Below are 22,229 nucleotides of genomic sequence, written 5' to 3' on the forward strand. Positions count from 1 at the left end.
GTTTCTCGCTCAATTTTTTATAAGAAAGCCAGAAATTGTAATAATTTTTTTATAATGTCTTTTAACCTTTTGTCAGGAACTATGTATTTTTTCTCCTTATTTGATAAGGCAGGTCAGTGAAATATTTTAAATATCAAATACAACATTTACTGATTCCTCATTCAACTTATTTATCAGAAAGTATACGTCCGGACGTTTTTGATTTATTGAGGAATTTACTTTCCTACGCAAAAATTCAAAAGCATTCGCGATCTTGTACAGGATTTTAAAAACATTCCGAATTTGAATTGGTATACTAGGATTTTTCATCCATTGAGTGACCATATTTTATGCTCTTTCCTCGACTGGGCATTTCCTCCATTATTACTATCCACGATTAATCAACACTGTTGGCTGGAAGATCTGCCACTGCAGCACACATTCAGCAGAACAATCGGGCTTCTTCATCCCCGTATTCCTCCATTAATCCCACTTCCTCCATTTTCTTCCACGGACATTGTATGAAGTGATAATTATGGCCGAAAAAAGACGTTTTAGGGGAACACTCTTTTCGTAGTTTTAATTGTACTATTTCAAAGTATAGCATCGCGTTTTTCGGTGACCACCCAGGCACATTACTTGCTACCCAGAAAAAAACTTTCGCCTGTACTTTGGCTTTTGTCTGGGAGGAAAGCAAATAAACCAGGAAATACCTTAGTCTCTTGTTCTGTACTTGAGTGTGGTGTACCGTTGTATGAACTGTTTCGAACAACTATCAAATGTTTCCCATCCATAAGAACAGTTCCATTTTTACATGGGATTTTCTGCGGTTCATCACAACCGAACATCAAGACTCTTTTGTCAGGAATTGACCCAGCATCAGTTTTCAAAAGCTATTACCTTCAGTTAATTTCAAAATATTCATGCTTCTTTGAACCTTCGAAGGAGTGCCGGATGTCTGGATCGTCCCAACAGCTTCCTTTCTTGTTTTGCACAACGCAGTCTTGAAGTCTTCATAAGCTACAACATTTGGAACGAAATTTAAGCCTTCGTCTTTTAGGTCGCGAAATTCCGTTTTTAAAAATTTCAAAAACACGCACACGCACACAGTTGTGCACTCTTTTCGTAATCTGGATGTTTGCTTCGTCAGATGGGAAAGAATGTTGCCATTCGGCCATCTGAAATTTTTAAACGGTATCAGCACGTACTCCATTCGGAATTCACGCACTGCCAGTACGTAATCTCATAGCGTTTTCTGTGCCTGCTGTAGCAGTGACCATCCTTGAGAAGCCACGGCTTCTCTTTAGTTGTTCTAATTATTTCCATTACTTACGGTGTACAGAACTCTAGTAACTTAGGCGTAGCTTAGGTCTGCATAACTACACGCAAACGATGGCTGTCGTCATTTGATGACAGTGATGACAATACATCTGCTGCTACTGCTGCTGAACGACGTGCAAATCAGCAGTGGGGGAGACTAAAGTCGGAAAACTCACGGTTCAGAACTGGTCCATCGTATGTGGCACGATTCCTGAGATAGCAACAAAAGGGTCGGAAACACTACGGTCGGAAAGCCCTCGCTGCCGTAGGGGTTGGTGCCTGCATTACTACATTTGCCCAGCCCTTGTATACAGCCTTGAGAATTTCAGACGCACATCACTACTCCTCAGTATCGCTGTATCTCAATTTTTTTACACTTTACTTGTTCCTCACAAATCCCTTAAGCTTTAGCCTACTAGTCTTCACTAGTAAATTGTGGTGTAAGTCTAAATCTCTTCCTGAGTATGCCTTACAATACTGTATATAATTTCACCAACACTGCCTCGGCATGATATAATCCAGCTGGTATCTTCCCGTGTCTCCAGGACTTTCCTATGTGTATTCTTTGTCTTGTGATTCTTGAAGCGTATTTGCTATTACTGATTGAAATTTATTACAGAACCCGAGGTATCTTTTTCTTCTATCATTCTACTGTCAATCCTGTGTTCTTCCGTAATTCTGTCTTTTCTTTTGTTGTTTACCGTTCTACAATGTTTCATCCCAGATCGTTACTACTTTTATCTCTGCTGCACCTAAATGCAACCCATGGAAATCCCAGAGAGAGATACTTTCCACCCTGTCTTCAGCATCCGCCTTCCTTTCCTCATCTCGTATCCAGTGCCTGCTTATGCATTGTTCACACATCATTCACATATTGGAGCACCCTGAGACTTAACCAATTTCCTCACCCACTGTTCTACCCACTAATCGATAATCACAATACGCTGCCGTGGCATTGCACCCATACCCCAGCATCTGTGCACCTAGATGCCTTGTCCCTCCTATTCCACTGCACTATAACTTCAGACAATTACTAGTACTCAACAATGACGTAAGAAATACACTCTTCCTTCCAGCGCTAGTCAACAACGCTCCATCTCACACTACCATTTCGTTTCTTCCATTCTCCATATTCAACTTCAGTAGGCATTAGTTGGTTCCAGTGGTTCGGCAGGGTCCCATTGTAGCATCAATTATTTCATCTCCATCATGCATAATTTTAAGGGCATCAACATTACATCACAGCAGCATCATTATCACCGTGTAGAGCAGACTGTTTTTTCTAACCTGCAACAAGGTGTGCAGAAGCAACTACTACAGCCATCTCCGGCCTCCAAAGAAAATTTAATTTAAAGTCCAGATTGCAGAGTCAGACTGCCCTTAAAATTACGAATCTAGAGATGTAGGTCACGGGTTACTCGGACCATTAATGCAAATGTCAATGAAGTTAACTGATAAAATGTTATTAAACCAGTTACTCCGCCAATCAGGGACAATCTTGGGCTTGCAAAAACAGAGAACTTTTGTCTCGTGGGCGGTGGAGTAATTTGCAGGACCACCGATCATTTATCTCTAACAACGTGAAAGATGATGGAATGTTGCAAAGGCTTCCGAGCCGTTACTCTGAATTTCAATACCTCGAGCCGCAGGATACAAGACATTCTCATCCTCACAGGGTAGGCGCCACTTTTGTCTCTCAGTCCCTGGAGGAGAGGCCAGGCCGTCCATGACCAGATCAAAGTGTAGCCTCCGTCTTGTTATGTTGGCGACGGGGTCCATTTTCTGCCGGCGGACGCCCACAGTGTTGCTGCGCCAGAATTGATAAACGGAATGAGATGCACAGTCGCCGCCCACTTCGACGCAGTTATTAGATGGAGCCACTTCGTGATTAGCACTAGTGCGGGTGTTGCTGCCATTTTCATGTTTGTGGGATGCTTCGTGTACTTGGTGGCCGCCATTAAACTTCAGTACAGTCGGTGTTACTTCTGGTCGGTGTTGCTTTCGTACTGATGCTTCCACTAGAATCTCGATCGATAGGCGCGACGAAGTAGTCCGTGCTTATGCGATACGTAAACTTGTGCATCCTCCGCCTGGGCCTCAGTCACCGCCTATCTCTCGACTTACTCTCTCTCTCTCTCTCTCTCTCTCTCTCTCTCTCTCTCTCTCTCTCTCCCCTCCCTCTCTCCCCCTCTGATCAGGAGCTGGATAGGTTATTCGCACACTCTAGCGTATACGTAGCTGTGTTCGTGTCAGGTTTTATTTTACATTACGTGCAGCGTAACCACTATTACGTTGTAAAAGACAATCTAGCATTTCTTCTGATTATGATCATGCATTCAACTTTTTACAAGATCTATCTACCTTCCGGTCTGCTTTATACTCCTGTTGCCTCACTTAAAAAAGTTTATTTACCTACCAGAGACCCCTGCGAGAGGAAGCGGAGTCCCATGCCACAACGGTCGACACTACAGCAGGTAAGCACGTGAGAGCAGCTGTTCCAACTAACTAGGAACTAACTGGATTGATTAATCACTCAGTCGTTTCTTATACGATTTGATTATCACCCAGTCACACCATAGTAAGCACCATCTACAACCGTCTGTTACTACATTTTAGCTCACGCGCAAAATTCAATATAATTTTTTTCAGAAAAATATATTTTTAATGAAGAGTTTCTTTCAGGTGTTTTATCAAATTAAAACTTTCGTTAAACATGTAAAGCATTTGACTGCAGAACGGTTTTCTGTCCTGCCTGCCCATCCCCACGTGCGGAAGTGAAATAAGATTACAGAACAAAAAAGAAAATCGACACTCTCAGGATGTGTGCCACATTCGAAGATATTGGTATTTCTGATTTTCTTTGTGATATATAATAAAAATAGAATTTTTTGTAAGAAAATGTGTGGAGCGGAAAGATATTTGCTGGCTGAAGTCAATTTCTTTCTAAAAAAGTGAGTGGAGTGGGGAGGTAATTGCTGGCGAATGTGGTGGCTGTTTTTAAAGAATAATTAGATTAGCAGACTCTTTCTAAGTCTTTCAGTGTGTGCAAGTGAAGACAGAGATTCGCCTGTGCCTTAGGATTCGTGTTAGTGACTGGTGCCTCGGAGCTCGAGACTCTGGTAGTGAGCGCTGGTGAGAGAGCTACTGCTGTCCATACGAGGCTGACAAAGGCTGTACGACTGCAGGTGGGGTTTTTAGGTTCGGATCTAAGAGTGGCATGGGAGACGCTACAACTTGATATTGCCTCCCTCGTCCCCTGCGATAAATTTGACTTGCCGTCACCCTAATTTTTCACGAGCCACGTGTGACTAAAATTTTCCAGTAGTGCTAGTCCCGCAAGTCGAGCAGAAGAACTTCTGAGACATTTAGAAGGTGGGAGTGGAATTAGTGGCGGAAGTACAACTGCGAGAACGGGTCGTCAGTAATGCTTGGGTAGCTCAGTCGGTTTGCCCACGAAAAGCAAATGCCCCGAGGTCGAGTCTGGGTCGTGCACACAGTTTCAGTCCGGCAGGAAGTTTCAGAATTAAAATTATTTGAATGTATTTAAACAAAGTGAATGACAGCACGAAGGATTTTTAACCTTATTGCTAGCATTACTAGCGCTGCTACTATTAATAATACTAATGATTGTGATAATCATAATTATTGTGATAGAAAGATCTCAAGAAACTTGGATTGCCTACTGGGATTTTCCAAAAATAACCTCTACCCAAAATATCTCGCGTTTCAAATGGTTCTGAGCACTATGGGACTTAACATCTATGGTCATCAGTCCCCTAGAACTTAGAACTACTTAAACCTAACTAACCCAAGGACAGCACACAACACCCAGTCATCACGAGGCAGAGAAAATCCCTGACCCCGCCGGGAATCGAACCCGGGAACCCGGGCGTGGGAAGTGAGAACGCTACCGCACGACCACGAGCTGCGGACTCTCGCGTTTGTGGACGACCTGCCGATACTTGCAGACGACGAAGAGATCGCCATCAAACACTTCGAGACACATAAAGAATATGCAGAGAAGCAGGGTTATAACTCTCATCTGACAAAACTGAATTGTTGTGTTCAAAGACAGAAATCGCGAACCTGAAAACAAAATACGATAAAATCAAGATGGTCCCGTACTTTAAATACCTCGGAGAACTCACCGAACGGAAAGGTCTTGAAAAAGTCTCACAACAAAATCGCCAGCAAAAAGTAAAAAAAGCCAGAGGGTTAGTCCAAAATCTCTACACCCAGCAATTCATGTCAAGACACAGAAATTTGACACTGCAACACAGTCATAAAACCACAGTCCTCTACACAAGTGAAACGCTGACGCTTAACAGAAAACGGGAACTAGAAGAAATCAAAGAAGTAGAGAGAAAACATTAGGAAAATTTTTGGGGCAAGACATATCCAAGTCGGTTACAGGCGTCAAGCCGCAAATCAGTCCAAGCGTTAGCCCGTTGAACTGAAAGAGATTTCGTGTCTAACGATGCTTGTGAATTTTTACCATTGTATTCACCGAAAGTCCTCCCTTTTTTCTTGGGCTCTACATGACCCAGGCCATATGCCTGTTCAGATTTCACATTCAGAGTTTTCCTTTTCCTAGGTTTTCTAGGAACTCTTCTGCCTTTTGGTTTATAAAGCCTTACGTGTTTTGGCAATCTATCTTCATTTATTCTGTTAATATATTTCTTTCGTCTTGCTCTGTAATCGTTCATTATTTCCCCGATAATAAAAGTTCTGTTCTTGTGTTTTCATTACGTATTCTGTTTAATCTTGAGCATCTCTTAACATTTCCTAAATATCTCAATTCCGCTGTTTGGATCTTACTCATGTCCCTCTGTGTAGGTACTCAAGTCTCACATCCCTAAGTTAAAGACAGTAATGCCATTACTTCATAAACTTTCATTCTGGTGTCCTTTCTTGTCTTGTCATACAACATTCTGTTGGTAATACCATATATATGTTCAAAACATTGGATCTTAGTTTCTGTATCTCGAACTTTATTGCCGGCCGCAGTGGTCTAGCGGTTCTAGGCGCTTCAATCTGGAACCGCGCGACCGCTACGGTCGCAGGTTCGAATCCTGCCTCGGGCTTGGATGTGTGTAATGTCCTTAGGTTAGTTAGGTTTAAGTAGTTCTAAGTTCTAGGAGACTGATGACCTCAGATGTTAAGTCCCCTAGTGCTCAGAGCCATTTGAACCCATCTTTCGACCTTTATTATAACTTAGATGTGCTGCTAGATAGTAGAGATGAGAGCTTTTTTCTGTCGGTTTTCTGTCGACAGTTAACTTTGACTGGACTTGGTGCTTTCGCTGAAATGCCATATCTCTGGTTTTGGATAGCGAAATTTCTAGGATATATTCTTTGAGAATATATCCGCGTTGTGGTGTCGCCCAAGAGCGGGGTGCCAAAGGCCAACGAGATTGCAGAAGAGTATAGTCGCTGCATGCTGCCACAGTGACTGGGTTAACTCCGGCGTAGCCACGCCTGCTAGAGCTTTGCTGCGCCACTGCAGTCGTTGGTCTACTTACGACTAAGCAGAGGACGCTCGCCCAAAGTCTGTGTCAACGATCAAGACTACAGCATCGTCTTAGATAGATTCTCAGTGTATTAAATGTTTTATGCAGAACATTAGTTGATCATTATGTTAGTAATACTCCAAGTGAAGAGTTTCGTAAATTTGTCTTGTATTAAATCATATTTTAATATTCAGAGACAGTTGTAAATACTCAGAATACTCCTCCGGAAATGGATTATAAAAAGTTAAGTACCTCTTCATATCTGTATTGTAATAAATTGAACTAATATTTTATAAACTAAAATTTTCGCTCAGTTTCGTACCGACACTGCCGTTGCGCTGCTGAGTGTATGCAGGGTGTTACAAAAAGGTACAGCCAAACTTTCAGGAAACATTCTTCACACACAAATAAAGAAAAGATGTTATGTGGATATGTGTCCGGAAACGCTTAATTTCCATGTTATAGCTCATTTTAGTTTCGTCCACCTACGCTCAATGGAGCACATTATCATGATTTCATACGGGATACTCTACCTGTGCTGCTAGAACATGTGCCTTTACAAGTACGACACAACATGTGGTTCATGCACGATGGAGCTCCTGCACATTTCAGTCGAACTTCTCAACAAGAGATTCGGTCACCGATGGATTGGTAGAGGCGGACCAATTCCATGGCCTCCACGCTCTCCTGACCTCAACCCTCTTGACTTTCATTTATGGGGGCATTTGAAAGCTCTTGTCTACGCAACCCCGGTACCAAATGTAGAGACTCTTCGTGCTCGTATTGTGGACGGCTGTGATACAATACGCCATTCTCCAGGGCTGCATCTGCGCATCAGGGATTCCATGCGAAGGCGGGTGGATGCATGTGTCCTCGCTAACGGAGGACATTCTGAACATTTCCTGTAAAAAAGTGTTTGAAGTCACGCTGGTACGTTCTGTTGCTGTATGTTTCCATTCCATGATTAATGTGATTTGAAGAGAAGTAGTAAAATGAGCTCTAACATGGGAAGTAAGCGTTTCCGGACAAATGTCCACATAACATATTTTCTTTCTTTGTGTGTGAGGAATGTTTCCTGAAAGTTTGGCCGTACCTTTTTGCAACACCCTGTATTCGTATGCCACAACACGTCCTTATACACGGGTCTTTGAAGATATTATTCTCTTTTGCGTTTGACGGTAAAACATTTATTGCTGTATCATGATTTATTTTTATCTCGGGTCTTATTCCTGTTTTTCATTTCTTAACCATATGGACAACATATGAAATAATGTTCGTGAAATGCCACACCCTTGTCTTAATCCTTGAGTAGTTTTTAATTTAACATTCATAATCCTTCCCGTATTGAATAAAATACCAGCAATTTGGTATATTCTCTTTGGTATTCAAATTAAATGGTGGTGTATCCTCTGAGGCTCATGATTTCCTATGACATAGATCTGTTTACTTTATCTAAAACTTTTTTGAAGTTGATAAATGCAATAGGCTGTGAGTCTCCAAGATCAATTTTCGGCTTTTTTCTATTATCTTTTGCGGAGTGGAGATATTATCTGTTCGTTAATGACCATTACTAAATCCTGCTTCATATTCCTATAATACTGTAGTTATTATCTTGAGCTGATGGTTTATTATCCTTCCTCCGTTTGTTTAGTATCCTTCCTCAACGGTTAGCCGAAAAATCTGGGAGTAAACATATGTACGACCCTGAGGTCTAGTACGGGCCCGCTGCGCTGCAGCCACCAGCTTCTGGCCTATGTTGATGGATAACGCAGGCGCGTCCCGCTCTGCCGTGATCGCTGTCGCCCCCTAGTAATCCTTAAACGGATCCGTCAGATCCTTTTCATAATTATGTTTATGTTACTTAGTTCGGCTGTTTCTGGGTTCTCGTTGCCTCTAGCTCCCTGTAAGTGACGGTGGCGAACGTCAAGGGACAGTTTCGTAACCCTGTGTTTTGATTCTGTGTGGCTGCGAAGGCAGTTTTGCCAGTGTAGGGTGTCTAGGCAGAACGACAGACAGGTTTACCAATAGGCAGAGATTGGTGCTTTTGTATGAGAGTTTACACGAGGGCTGGTATCAAGTAGCAGTGGACAGGGCTTAGCGTTCTCCCCCTCTCTCATTTCCGGATCGAGCGAGCGCTGGTAGTGAAATCGCCGAACACTCGCGTTCCGAGCTCTTAGTAAGTCACATTGTATCTCTCGTTGACACTCCAAGATACGGATACAGTTATTGGAATGGTTTTGGTACACTTTAATTTTGTTTTGTAGTGAGGTTCCACGCTTAGAATGTTAGGAGAATTACGTTTTTTGTTTGGAGTATAATTTCGCACGTTCGCAAGTATTTCGGTTTTTTGCATGTTTAGTATTCTGTCCACGGATTGTTTGGTTGCCACATGTGATGGTCAGTCAAAGCATCCACGCTTAGTTAGATATTTTGTCAAGTCGTTTTGTCCTCAATGGCTTAGATGGTTAAAGGGGTCTATTTATGGTTATGGAATTCTATAATTCCCAAATTTTAACTCACCTTGTACTTGGGTCTTCTTTCAGCCACGTTCTCATATGATGCTGTAATGGGATAGCTTTTGTAGATAAATAATCGGGTTTTGTGCTTCCTGTGTCCGTCAGTGTTCTACCATGTGTTCGTTAGATTATGTTGAAATGCCTGTTCATGTACACCATTGAAGTGCTCTAAATTTTCTTCTTAATATGAATAACTATTCATGTAGCTAAATTTCCTCTATTTTTCTGATCTGTAATGTCTTTTCATGGTTTTCTCGCTTAAATGTTTTTTATGGAGCCAGGTACTCTTCCAGTAATGTGACACTGCAGCTTTCAGGACTAGCTTGTTCTCTTCTCTTACGTAGAACGACTATCTATCCATATAGCTAAATTTTGTCTGTTTTTCTGATTATCTGTTTAACGTCGTCTCGGGATTTTCAAATGTTACTGTTCCTGTCTGCTCATCCAATTATGCTAGGGTGTGCTATAGCTTTCTGCAATCGATTGCTCTCTTTCTCTGGTGCAGGATGAGTACCTGTATGTGCAGAGAGATTTTATTAATTTTTATTTTTCCCAGTTTAAGAAATTTACGCGTTTTTCATACCTATTCATTGTGACGACTTGCTTCTCTGCCCAGTTTTGAGTAGTTTCAGTAGACACGGTGTTGGATAGCTTCTCCATTGTGAAACCTATTTTTCTACGTGTGACTGAGTCTTTGATTCCATAGCTGATAGTTTTCTGTATGAATCCATGTGTTTCCATCCCAGCAAGAAACATTACGATGAAATGATCCCAGCTTCTGTCGCAAACAAATGGGAGTACTTCCCATTAATTTTAATGTTTATGGTTAATCTTATCATGAGCACAGATTATTGTCTTGGGTAAAGTATTGATTGCATCTTGTCCATTTCGGTTTCTGTTGGGATGGAAATTAAATTTAATTCTTGAAGTATGAATGTTGATGAAGTTTGATCTAAGACCAAAAACAATGAATTTATCCTACAATAGCCACGTGATGTGTTATAGGGCTCAGCAGTGAAGTTCAGTGACGTAAGAATAAGCATATAGCATGTTTCTCTAAGCCACAGGGCTCAGGATAAATTAAATTCTATAACCAGGGGCAAGGCATCTTTCAATTGGCGACCTGGCCAGGATCAACTGATAGATACACATTTGTTCATTGTTATAGAATTTAACTTGTCCTTGGCTCTGAGGCTCAGAGAATGGAAAACAAATTTGAAAGTCGCTGCCATGCAGCTATTGGTGAACTAAAATGTCAAAAGGATGAATTGCGTTGGATGTGATACTCACAAAACAGTCGTTTGTCTGGTCTTACTGCCACATTGAAGCTGCCTCGTAGTTACATAGGTTGCGTATTTTATTTTGTTAAATGTCTGGTCATTTCTCCCATCAGTTGTTTTTCTTTTTTGTTGAAGTATTTTATTATTGTACTTACAGTTTCTTGAATTTCGTTTCATAATGTTTGGAAAGTCCGATCTTATGGGCTTGGTGCCTTTCAGCTTAAAATCTTATCGCTATTCTAACAGCTCGACAACATATGCCAAAAACGAAAATCTATCCGTATTTTCGACTTTAGTATATATTGTGAATGTCTGAATAGCTTCACATAAAATTAAGACAGAAACCAGATTCAGATTCATTGAAAGAATTGTCAAGAAATGTAGTCAATCAACGAGGGAAGTCGCTTACAAAACACTCGTTCGGCCAGTAATTGATTACTGATCGTCAGTACTGGAACCGTACCAGAAAGGTTGGCTCTGAGCACTGTGGGACGTAAACACCTGAGGTCATCAGTCCCCTAGAACTTAGAACTACTTAACCCTAACTAACCTAAGGACATCACACACCCATGCCCGAGGCAGGATTCGAACCTGCAACCGTAGCGCGGTTCCAGACTGTAGCGCCTAGAACCGCTCGGCCACTCCGTACCAGAAAGGATTGATAGAAAAAAAATAGAGAATATCCAAAGAAGAGCAACACGTTTCGTGTTAGGATCACTTAGTAAGCACGACAGGGCCACGGAAATGCTTAAATAATGTGGCAGATTTTGCAAGACAAGAGAGGCGTTCAGCTTGACAGTGTGGTTTACTGTTCAAAGTTCCGAGAATTTACATTCTTAGAAGAGTGAACCATTATATTGCTTCCTGCTACGCATACCTCACGACAAAACCATGAAGATAAAATTCGAGAGATCTGAGCCGGCACAGAGGCTTAACAGCAATCATTCTTTCTGTGAACCATTCGTGGCTGGAACAGGAGAGGAGGAAATCACACTGGTACGCACAGTACGCCCCGCCGCACCATAAAGTGGCTTGCGGAGCGTAAAAGTGGATATAGGTATAGAGTAAGTTATCTGATCGCTACAACAGCATAGCACACACTGATGGGACTTAAGCACACAAAAGTAGCCGGCCGGGGTGGCCGAGCGGTTCTAGGCGCTACAGTCTGGAACCGCGCGACCGCTACGGTCGCTGGTTCGAATCCTGCCTCGGGCATGGATGTGTGTGATGTCCTTAGGTTAGTTAGGTTTAAGTAGTTCTAAATTATAGGGGACTGATGACCACAGATGTTAAGTCCCATAGTGCTCAGAGCCATTTAAACCATTTTTTTGAGTTAGGTGTTTGTTTACATCAGGTACTTTGGGGCAGACGTTTGTGGGCTATATTCTCCAGAAGGCAGAACAGTAGTTTGCGTCGATGTTGTCTTATCACTATTGGATTAAGTTCTACAAATATACACCGTTACTCGTTGAAGGTACCAATGCACGAGAAAATAGAATACCGCACTTTTTTTAATGTAGATTTCATAATTCTGCAGCTATAAAATTTCAAATTACTTGCTTTCGTCGTAAAATTAGCCTTACTGTCCATTAAAATTTAGTGGATAGAGCACGTCGATAAATTTACTTGTCTCAGGTATATTTAGGATAGTCAGTCCTAGCTGTCTCCCCTTCTGTACTAATTTACGTAGATATATTTCAAACTACTTAGTTATTGTAAAATTACTTTGGCTCGGATTGTCGCGTTCTAAAATGGGTAGTCATACTAATATTAAGCGATATCCTAAAGTACACTTAAGTGCCAAAGAAACTGGTATAGGCATGCGTATTCCAATACAGAGATATGTAAACAGGCAGAATACGACGCTGCGGTCGGCAACGCCTGTATAAGATAACAAGTGTCTGGCGCAGTTTTTAGATCGGTTACTGCTGCTACAATGTCAGGTTATCAAGATGTATGCGTGTCTGAACGTGGTGTTGCAGTCGGCGCATGAGCGATGGGACACAGCATCTCCAAGGCAGCGATGAAGTGGGGATTTTCCCGTACGACCGTTTCACGAGTGTAACGTGAATATCACGAATCCGGTAAAACATCGAATCTCCGACATCGCTGCGGCCGGAAAAAATCCTGCAAGAACGAGACTAACGACGACTGAAGAGAATCGTTCAACGAGAGAGGAGTGCAACCGTTCCGAAAATTGCTGCAAATTTCAATGCTGGGCCATCAACAAGTGGCAGCGTGCGAATCATTCATGAAACATAATCGCAATGGGCTTTAGGAGCCGATGGCACACTCGGGTACCCTTGATGACTGCACGACACGAAGTTTTATGCCTCGCCTGGGCTCGTCAACACCGACATTGGACTGTTGATGACTGGAAACATGCTGCCTGGTCGGACCAGTCTCGTTTCAAATTGTATCGAGCCGAATGACGTGTAAGGGTATGGAGACGACCTCAGGAATGCTTGGACCCTACATGTCAGCAGGGGGCTGTTGAAGCTGGTGGAGGCTCTGTAATGGTGTGGGGGGTGTGCAGTTGGAGTGATATGGGACCCCTGACATGTCTAGATACGACTCTGACAGGTGACACGTACGTAAGCATCCTGTCTGATTACCTCCATCCATTTATGTCCATTGTGCATTCCGGCAGACTTGGACAATTCCAGCAGGATAATGTGACATCCCACATGTCCAGAATTGCTACAGAGTGGCTCCAGGAACACTCTTCTGAGTTTAAACACTTCCGCTCGCCACCAGAATCCCCAGACATGAACATTATTGAGTATATATTGGATGCCTTGTAACGTGCTGTTCAGAAGAGATCTCCACCCCCTCGTACTCTTACAGATTTATGGGCAGCGCTGCAGGATTCATGGTATCTGTTCACTCAATACTACTTCAGACATTAGTCGAGTCCATGCCTCGTCGTGTTGCGTCACTTTTGCGTTCTCCCGGAGGCCCTACACGATGTTAGGCAGGTGTACCAGTTTCTTTGGCTCTTCAGCGTATGTGAACATGTATTCCTGCAGCTGATGCACAAGCACCTTATCCTTTTCATTTACATAGTAGTAACTGCCTGTATTTATTAGTTAACATCTGATATTCATTTCGCAAGTTTACCCACTGGACCACAGAATTTATCACCACGTTGTCTCCCTAACGTGGAGCATCCTCAATCGAACAGCCGAGTCCCGCGACCATCGCTAAAAACATGGACATATAGATACTTCACGAAGAGCTGGCTTACTGAGTTCTCGGATATGCATTTCTATAAACCACCAGAGCTCAAAACATAATTCTGTTTCTCTGTGCTGTTCAGTTCTTGTGTAGGGTTGACAGTGGGGTGTGTCGGAAATTTTATTGGAACCTCAAGCCGCAGAATGTGCTTGATGAAAGTAATGATTACGATGACTACGAGGTGTTGGAATAGGTCAAACTGTGTGCGTGCTGCTTTTAGTATCTGATTCTTAATTAGTAATTTTTGAGAACATATCTCGTGGTGAATGTTCTGATTCTAATTTCACATTAATTATGAGCTCTACAACAGTCAACACTACTGTCACTAGTCTATATATATAACTTTCGTGAATTAACATTAAAAGAAATATAATCTTAAATATTAAAGAATATTTCACAACAAAGTGGGTACATTATGTTTCCATAGAAAATATAGGACGTTGATTTTCACAAACATCTATTTTTTTCAAAACAGTTTAGATCTATGAGACTTAGAAATTTGGGAGCCGAAAGCTCTTCTGAACAGCACGTTACAAGGCATCGAATATATACTCAATAATGTTCATATCTCGGGAATTCTGGTGGCCAGCGGAAGTGGTTAAACTTAGAAGAGTGTTCCTGGAGCCACTCTGTAGCAATTCTGGACGTGTAGGATGTCATAGAGGCGCGTGTGAGCTTGCCGGTTGTCTGGAATCAGCGCGTGGAGATGTGATGAGGTGGCGGGAAACGGCTATCGTATTGGACACACTCATGACGACATAGTGAATGCAGAATGGACATAAATGGATGCAGGTAATCAGACAGGATGCTAACGTACGTGTCACCTGTCAGAGTCGTATCTAGGCATGACATGGGTCCCATATCACTCCAACTGCACACCCCCCACACCATTACAGAGCCTCCACCAGCTTCAACAGCTGTTTTTCTCAAAACTTTTTTTCTGTGATTTGGACCGTTATGGTTCTGAATGCCTTAAATGGTGGCCCTTGCCGCGTATGGGTCATTTTATGTAAAAATGACACAATGGGACTGCGAGTTCGCTAGTTAACACAGTGTCCTTTTATGCAAAATTACCTTCGAAAGAATTCTGCATGTCAATCTAATTTTCCGTAGCTATTTTTAAATATTTTTAGAATCATTATAAGCTCACATGAAAATATATTAGCCTATCTAGTTGGTCACTTTGGAGCGCTGTGATTAGTGTAGAGCTCGTGTAAGTAGGCTGTTTAGGTTTTTATGTTGGTAACGCCACGTAGCGCTCTGTATGAAAATCACTGGCTGTGCTGTGTGCAGTCTGTGGCTAGTTTGCATTGTTGTCTGCCATTGTAGTGTTGGGCAGCTGGGTGTTAACAGCGCGTAGCGTGGCGCAGTTGGAGGTGAGCCGCCAGCAGTGGTGGATGTGGGGAAGTGAGATGGCGGATTTTTGAGAATGGATAATCTGGAGGTGTGTCCATCAGAGACAGTAAATTTGTAAGAATGGATGTCATGAATTGAATATATATATTGACTATTAAGGTAAATGCATTGTTTGTTCTCTATTAAAATCTTTCATTTGCTAACTATGCCTATCAGTAGTTAGTGCCTTCCGTAGTTTGAATCTTTTATTTAGCTGGCAGTAGTGGCGCTCGCTGTAATGCAGTAGTTGGACTAACGAAGATTTTTGTGAGGTAAGTGATTTGTGAAAGGTATAGGTTAGTGTTAGTCAGGGCCATTCTTTTGTAGGGATTATTGAAAGTCAGATTGCGTTGCGCTAAAAAAATATTGTGTGTCAGTTTAAGCACAGTCATATATAATTTTTCTAAGGGGACGTTTCATATGTCGACCCTTAGCCGATGATACCTCACTGGAATCTTCTGATTTTTCTTGTAGTTTGTGTAATTAGTGTAGCTTTTGTTTATTGCTAGCGCGTAATTGTAGAGAGAATCTCCTTTGTAGTTGCAGTCTTTCACTGTTGTACAGTAAAACAGTTGTGGCATGCATGTAGATTTGCACCAAGTATTTCGCAGCTGCGCTTGCAATTAACGAGATATCATTTTCAATGCTATGTTGATGTATTTTCTTATTTTTGCTCTTCAAATTGTGCTTTTCTGTGTTATCGTGTGAAATATTGTGACAATAATGGCGTGTGAACAACGTAACACTAGGCTCCAAAGTAAACTGAGAAATAATAGTGACGAGCGTAGCTTATCAGCACCACTGTGTAGTGAATTAACAGATATTCGAAGTAGTAATTTGGTAATTGTGCATAGGGAAATGGAGCGGGCGGCAAATAATGGTGTAGACAATGAAACAAGTAGAGAACAGGGAAGCATTATCGATCGATCGGTCGGCAACAGCTCGCCTCAGGAATCCGAAATGACAGAACACAATATTGCAAATGTTGTAGACTTAAGTTTTGGGTCCTCACCGTTTTCTCAAATGAGTCAAGACACATTTTCTGCTTGTTAAAATGTGAATGTTGCCGGTGAAAATGCACTGCCAAAAACATAGAGAAACAGATTCCAGACCTAACACATTATTATTGCAATTAATGCAACAAATGGAGCAAAATCAGAGACAAACACAGCAAAAGCTTCAAAAGTAAGATACCATGTTTGAACAAACACGTGAAGATTTAACTACTGAGTTACATAACATTGAATCGAAATGTCAAAAAGTCTGTAATGACGTAAAAAGACAAATTTGTGAGCATTTTCAACCTATTTTTTCGCGGCATGAAAATGGATTATGGAATCATGAAGCAGCCATAAAAGAACTGCAAACTATTGTTCATGAAAATCATGAGACCTTGCAAGCTAAAATTGACTCAGTTGCATCTACCGATTTGGTTACGCAACTTGCAAAAAACTCAGGAAAAGTTAAAGTACACAGTAGATACTCTGAAAATTAGTTATGAAAGACACATGGAGGAAATTAGTTCATTATCAGAGAAAGTAGTTGAACTTTCGGATCAGCTAAATAATTTATCTACGAAGGTAGATGATAATCTGAATGACACAAAACCGATAGTCTTTAATGACACAGAAAAGTGCGAACAAATTTGGAAATTAAAACAAAATCAGAATCAAATTAATACGCAACACCAAAGAGAAATCCGGGAAGTACAAGATCAGCTGACACAGGTAATACAAGAATTACGTATTTCAGAGGACACTCGCGCTCCAATACGGGAAGAGGGACATAGAAATACGGAACAACCACAAAATAATAACACAGGGCATTTCGGAAATTATGAAAGAAATTGGCAAGGTGCACCGAATTTTGAGATGGAACCGTCGACACGACGTAACAATGACCGATATGCGACTCGCCGACATGATGATTTTGACTATAAGCTGTTTATTACTACACGTTAATTCAAAACATTTAAGAATTCCGGCAACGACATTCATCCACAAGCATGGCTTCATCAATTCTCTCATTGTTTTCCTCCCAACTGGTCATTAGAGCACAGATTAGAATTTACGTGTGGCTATTTAGAGAATGAACCAGCTGTAAGAATGCGATCGGTCATTCACGATTGCCACAGTGAAGGAGAATTTTATCATGCCTTCCTCTCAGCATATTGGTCTCAAGCTATACAAGACCGAGTAAAACATAGCATCATAATGAAACATTTCGAACAACCTGAATTCTCCAGTCTTGTAAAATATTTTGAAGACATGTTGCACAAGAATCAGTACCTGTCAAACCCATACAGCCCCTCCGAACTCATCCACATTTGCTTAATCAAATTACCTGAACATTTACGACATATTATTTTGGCAGGACGTTGCAAAGACGACATTGAAGCTTTTCAGGGACTCTTAGAAGAATTAGAAATTGACACTGACAATCGCGGAACTCGAAAACAGGAACGCAACAATTACAGGTCACATCCGTCGCAATTCCGCGATGATAGAAATAATAACTGGACACGACGAGGCTATTCTCACAACACAAATCGTGACCAAAACAGACAGCACCCGTATGACAACCACTGGCAGAGTAATAGTTACAGAGAAAGTTCACATTTCCGTAGTAATGAATATGACAGAGACAGTCATAGAAACAGACAATATGGTAACCAGAACTATTATTATCAAGGGAGACAGAATAATTTCAGACGCAAGAGTTCAGCGCACAGTTACGATTCAGGGAGAAATTCTCCACCACGTGACTGACAAGAAAGAAACTGTGGAATCTACTGACATGACGACAGACGATATAATCGTAACGGCAGACCTGAATTTTATCAGAACTGGCGGGTTTCAAACAGAGCAGGGCACTCTCGACAAGGTGAATTTGTAGAAGTTAGGTCTCCTAATCCTAATAACGACGCGGGCCAACAAAGAGACAGACAATGACTCGCACAGCAGGCAGCCGCGTGCGCCAGCTGGCTCAGAGTAAAATAACATAGATGCTAACCTTGAGAAAAATTCCAGTATTCTTTACCTACATATACCACACGATGATTCCGTTGAAGCTGGAGCTCTGCATAGTAGTAAGAGTAAAGGCTTGCACCACATTTCACATGTAAAACCGTTTATTGAAAGATAATCTGCTTTTTAACTTTGTCTTTGCCATATAACTTTTCACTTTACATTACTAGTATGCTTTGTCAGACTTAGAATCTGTTAACATGCAACAATGTTTGAAGTTAAATATCCAGTCAAGAACCAAGAGAACTTATTTCAACAGAAATTACGAATGCATTGTTATAGTGAACTGACGACACAGTGTTGTTATTTGTACATTCTAGCTTGTTAGTTGCACGATTACATAACGATTATAAGGCTCACATACTTAGAACATTTACCAGTACTGCTAATGAGACTTTAATGCAACATTTTTATTCACTTGAAAATACATTCTGGATTTAAAGTACTTTCTGTGAGATACCAGATGACACAGTGGTTAGTTTATGTGACAGCTACACGATTTCATCACGACGCTACTAATGAGTGTCAATTTACAATGTTGCTTTTGCGGTGTTTCTGTTTTATGTCTGCACAGTTTTATGTATTATTCTGGAAAGCAAAACATGTTTTAGTAGTAACTTTTGTGGTATAGCTACAATGAGACAGCCTTTTCCGTAGCACAACAATACGTTACATTATAGTACTTTCTTGATCACGGTAAGGCATGTAATAACTACGATATCTATACGCAAGGCATTTCACTTTCGTTTATGATGAGGTAAGTACATTGACTTCAGCAGAACTTTGCTTACAGAGGACGATAACTACGACACTTCCATAGAATTATCTTACAGCAAGATGCACATTTAGCACTACAGGACACACATTTGAGTGATTAATTTCGTACTTAAACCGTTTATTTTTCAAGATTTTTCAATTACAAAGAAAGTTTTCCGTGATACATTTCATTCCATTGCTGTAATCTGTAACACGTGAGGGTATAATTACATTAATCCTCAGGGGGGTACACGCTTACTTTGTGTGCCATGTGTTTGGCAAGCACAAGGAGCCCTAGCTAATATGGTATTTGCTTATACAACTTTACACATCGGTACCATATTTCTCTAACACATAATTACACAGCTATCTGATCATTTAACTGAGAGAGACAAACATTTTTTTTTTACTACGTCAGTGACACCTGTTTATGCAATTACACAGTTAGATAACTTCACACTTATGAAATAGTATTTTGTCTGTACTTTGTGAACTCTTCATTTTTTTTTTTTGAACCATTGAGATACCATGAGAGCTTTGAATGTCGCATTTGGTATGGGGTCATGCTTTTTAAAGTACGTTTGAGGTAGATGACACTATTGAAATGAGCAGAGAATTTTTTAGGTTTTGAAATTAATGCAGAAAGCTACGACGTTTTTGAGATTTGACTGAGGTGTTATGATGTTATTATTACGACGATGATGTGTATTATGCTGCTGAGGTATGATTATGATCAATAAGTTGATGCTATATGAGGACTTTGATTATGCTATGTATCTGTTATGATGAAATATTGAAGAAATGTCGACGAATATGTATATGTGTAATAAGGTAAGGAATAATGAGTAGTGGTTAGGGACTCTGGTTTGTGAAAAAGGTTGTTGGAAACCAAGAATCGTACTTTAAGAGTTATGAAATGTATGTAAATGTGTGAATGTATTACAATGCCGACGAAAATTTTTTGGACACTGTTATATTAATAGGATTTTGTTGCTACACATTTGTAACGCAAATTCTTGACCTGTGAATTTTTTTATATGAGACTGTCACTGTAGTGCAAACTGCTGTCGTAAATATTTCGGTAAGAAAGCCAAGTGACCTTGACATAATGCGCTGTGGGTGCAAAGCTATGCGACAGTCGCCTCGGAAAAAAAAAAAAAAAGGTCGTGCCTTTCAGAGGCACAACAAAAAAAAAGGAGAGGCCATTAACCTTGCTATTGACATTCCTTTGTAGAAAGCATCGCAAATATGACAGGCTCATTACTTTGTGCTACTTACTGAAATGAAATGCTTATGAACTGATGGGAAATATTCGTACATCTGCACACCTGATTATGACAAGTGTCTTTCTACGAGAGTTGAGAGCTACTGACTTACGAAATGCCACATAGCTATTGAATGATGTTTTTATGCTTTGGTTTGCGTAATTGCTTATTTCATTTGATATCTGTTTTCCATCTGTGTTGCAGCATTGGTTTTATAAAATAAACTTAAATGGATTTGCTAATGTGAACACTTTCTGTCAACAGATCTATTAAATAATTATTTTATGATCCACATTCTTCGAAAAAGGAGCTGTTGGAATGGAAAGAACAGTAAGAAGGGACTAATAACAGTAACTGCATATATAATTTTCTTTTCAACTACTTGGTAATATTTCTCGTAGAATAAGTTGTGGTGCACCACTATAATTACATAGACTTTTTTTTAAATAGACATTTCCCTTATCTGCATTGTTGTCTTTACTGTAATATTTTTCTGCTTGAGCTTTGTCATGTTTAGGTATAAGTTACTGCATCTGCTGCTGCTGTTTACCATGTGTAGTGCTACTAAATTTCACTTTGTATTACTCTGTTAAGCCAGTTTTGCTACTGATTTATTTTTCTTGTTGCTGCACATTGGCTTATATTAGTTGTAATGTTGCATTTGCTTGGTAATTTAGATTTACTGTAGTTTGCTTTGACAATTTCCATTATTTTTCATTGCTGTTTGTATTAATTGTTTGGTGCTGCTGCATTGCCTCGTCCTTTAGTTTAGCATCTGAGCTCAGTAGATTTAAGTTAGCTTAAGATGGGGTAGGCTATATGTGAGAACGAGTTGTGATGAATTGGAAGAAATGCATTGGGAAGCTATAAGAAAATGGTTTGGCCAAAAAGATTTTTGAAAGAGGATGTGAACAGAATACAGAAAGCATGCTTGGATAGGATGTTTTTTTGGTGGAAACAAATGTTGAAATAAGGGGAAAGATCTACAGAACGAAGTTTTGGGTTGGACTGCAGTACCAAATGTCACACTGAAAACGAACCCTGTCTTTCCTTTTGTATTATTCCGCTATTTGTTTATGTACCCTTGTGTATTTGTCTTTTTCCTGTCTTTAAGTGTTAAGCTAATAAGATTTATGTTGTAGAATTTTTCAAATACTATGTTATTTACTTTGTAAAGGTGTTTAGACATTATTTATTCTGTTTTGTTTTAATGCTCACGTGTGAAGTTGATGTTTCAAAAGTTATTCTGATCTTTTATGTACACTCCTGGAAATGGAAAAAAGAACACATTGACACCGGTGTGTCAGACCCACCATACTTGCTCCGGACACTGCGAGAGGGCTGTACAAGCAATGATCACACGCACGGCACAGCGGACACACCAGGAACCGCGGTGTTGGCCGTCGAATGGCGCTAGCTGCGTGGCGCGTGAGGTCTCCACAGTACGTCGATGTTGTCGCCAGTGGTCGGCGGAAGGTGCACGTGCCCGTCGACCTGGGACCGGACCGCAGCGACGCACGGATGCACGCCAAGACCGTAGGATCCTACGCAGTGCCGTATCGGACCGCACCGCCACTTCCCAGATAATTAGGGACACTGTTGCTCCTGGGGTATCGGCGAGGACCATTCGCAACCGTCTCCATGAAGCTGGGCTACGGTCCCGCACACCTTTAGGCCGTCTTCCGCTCACGCCCCAACATCGTGCAGCCCGCCTCCAGTGGTGTCGCGACAGGCGTGAATGGAGGGACGAATGGAGACGTGTCGTCTTCAGCGATGAGAGTCGCTTCTGCCTTGGTGCCAATGATGGTCGTATGCGTGTTTGGCGCCGTGCAGGTGAGCGCCACAATCAGGACTGCATACGACCGAGGCACACAGGGCCAACACCCGGCATCATGGTGTGGGGAGCGATCTCCTACACTGGCCGTACACCACTGGTGATCGTCGAG

This window comes from Schistocerca serialis, chromosome 1 (genome assembly GCF_023864345.2).
Source record: "Schistocerca serialis cubense isolate TAMUIC-IGC-003099 chromosome 1, iqSchSeri2.2, whole genome shotgun sequence".
Taxonomy (NCBI): Eukaryota; Metazoa; Arthropoda; class Insecta; order Orthoptera; family Acrididae; genus Schistocerca; species Schistocerca serialis.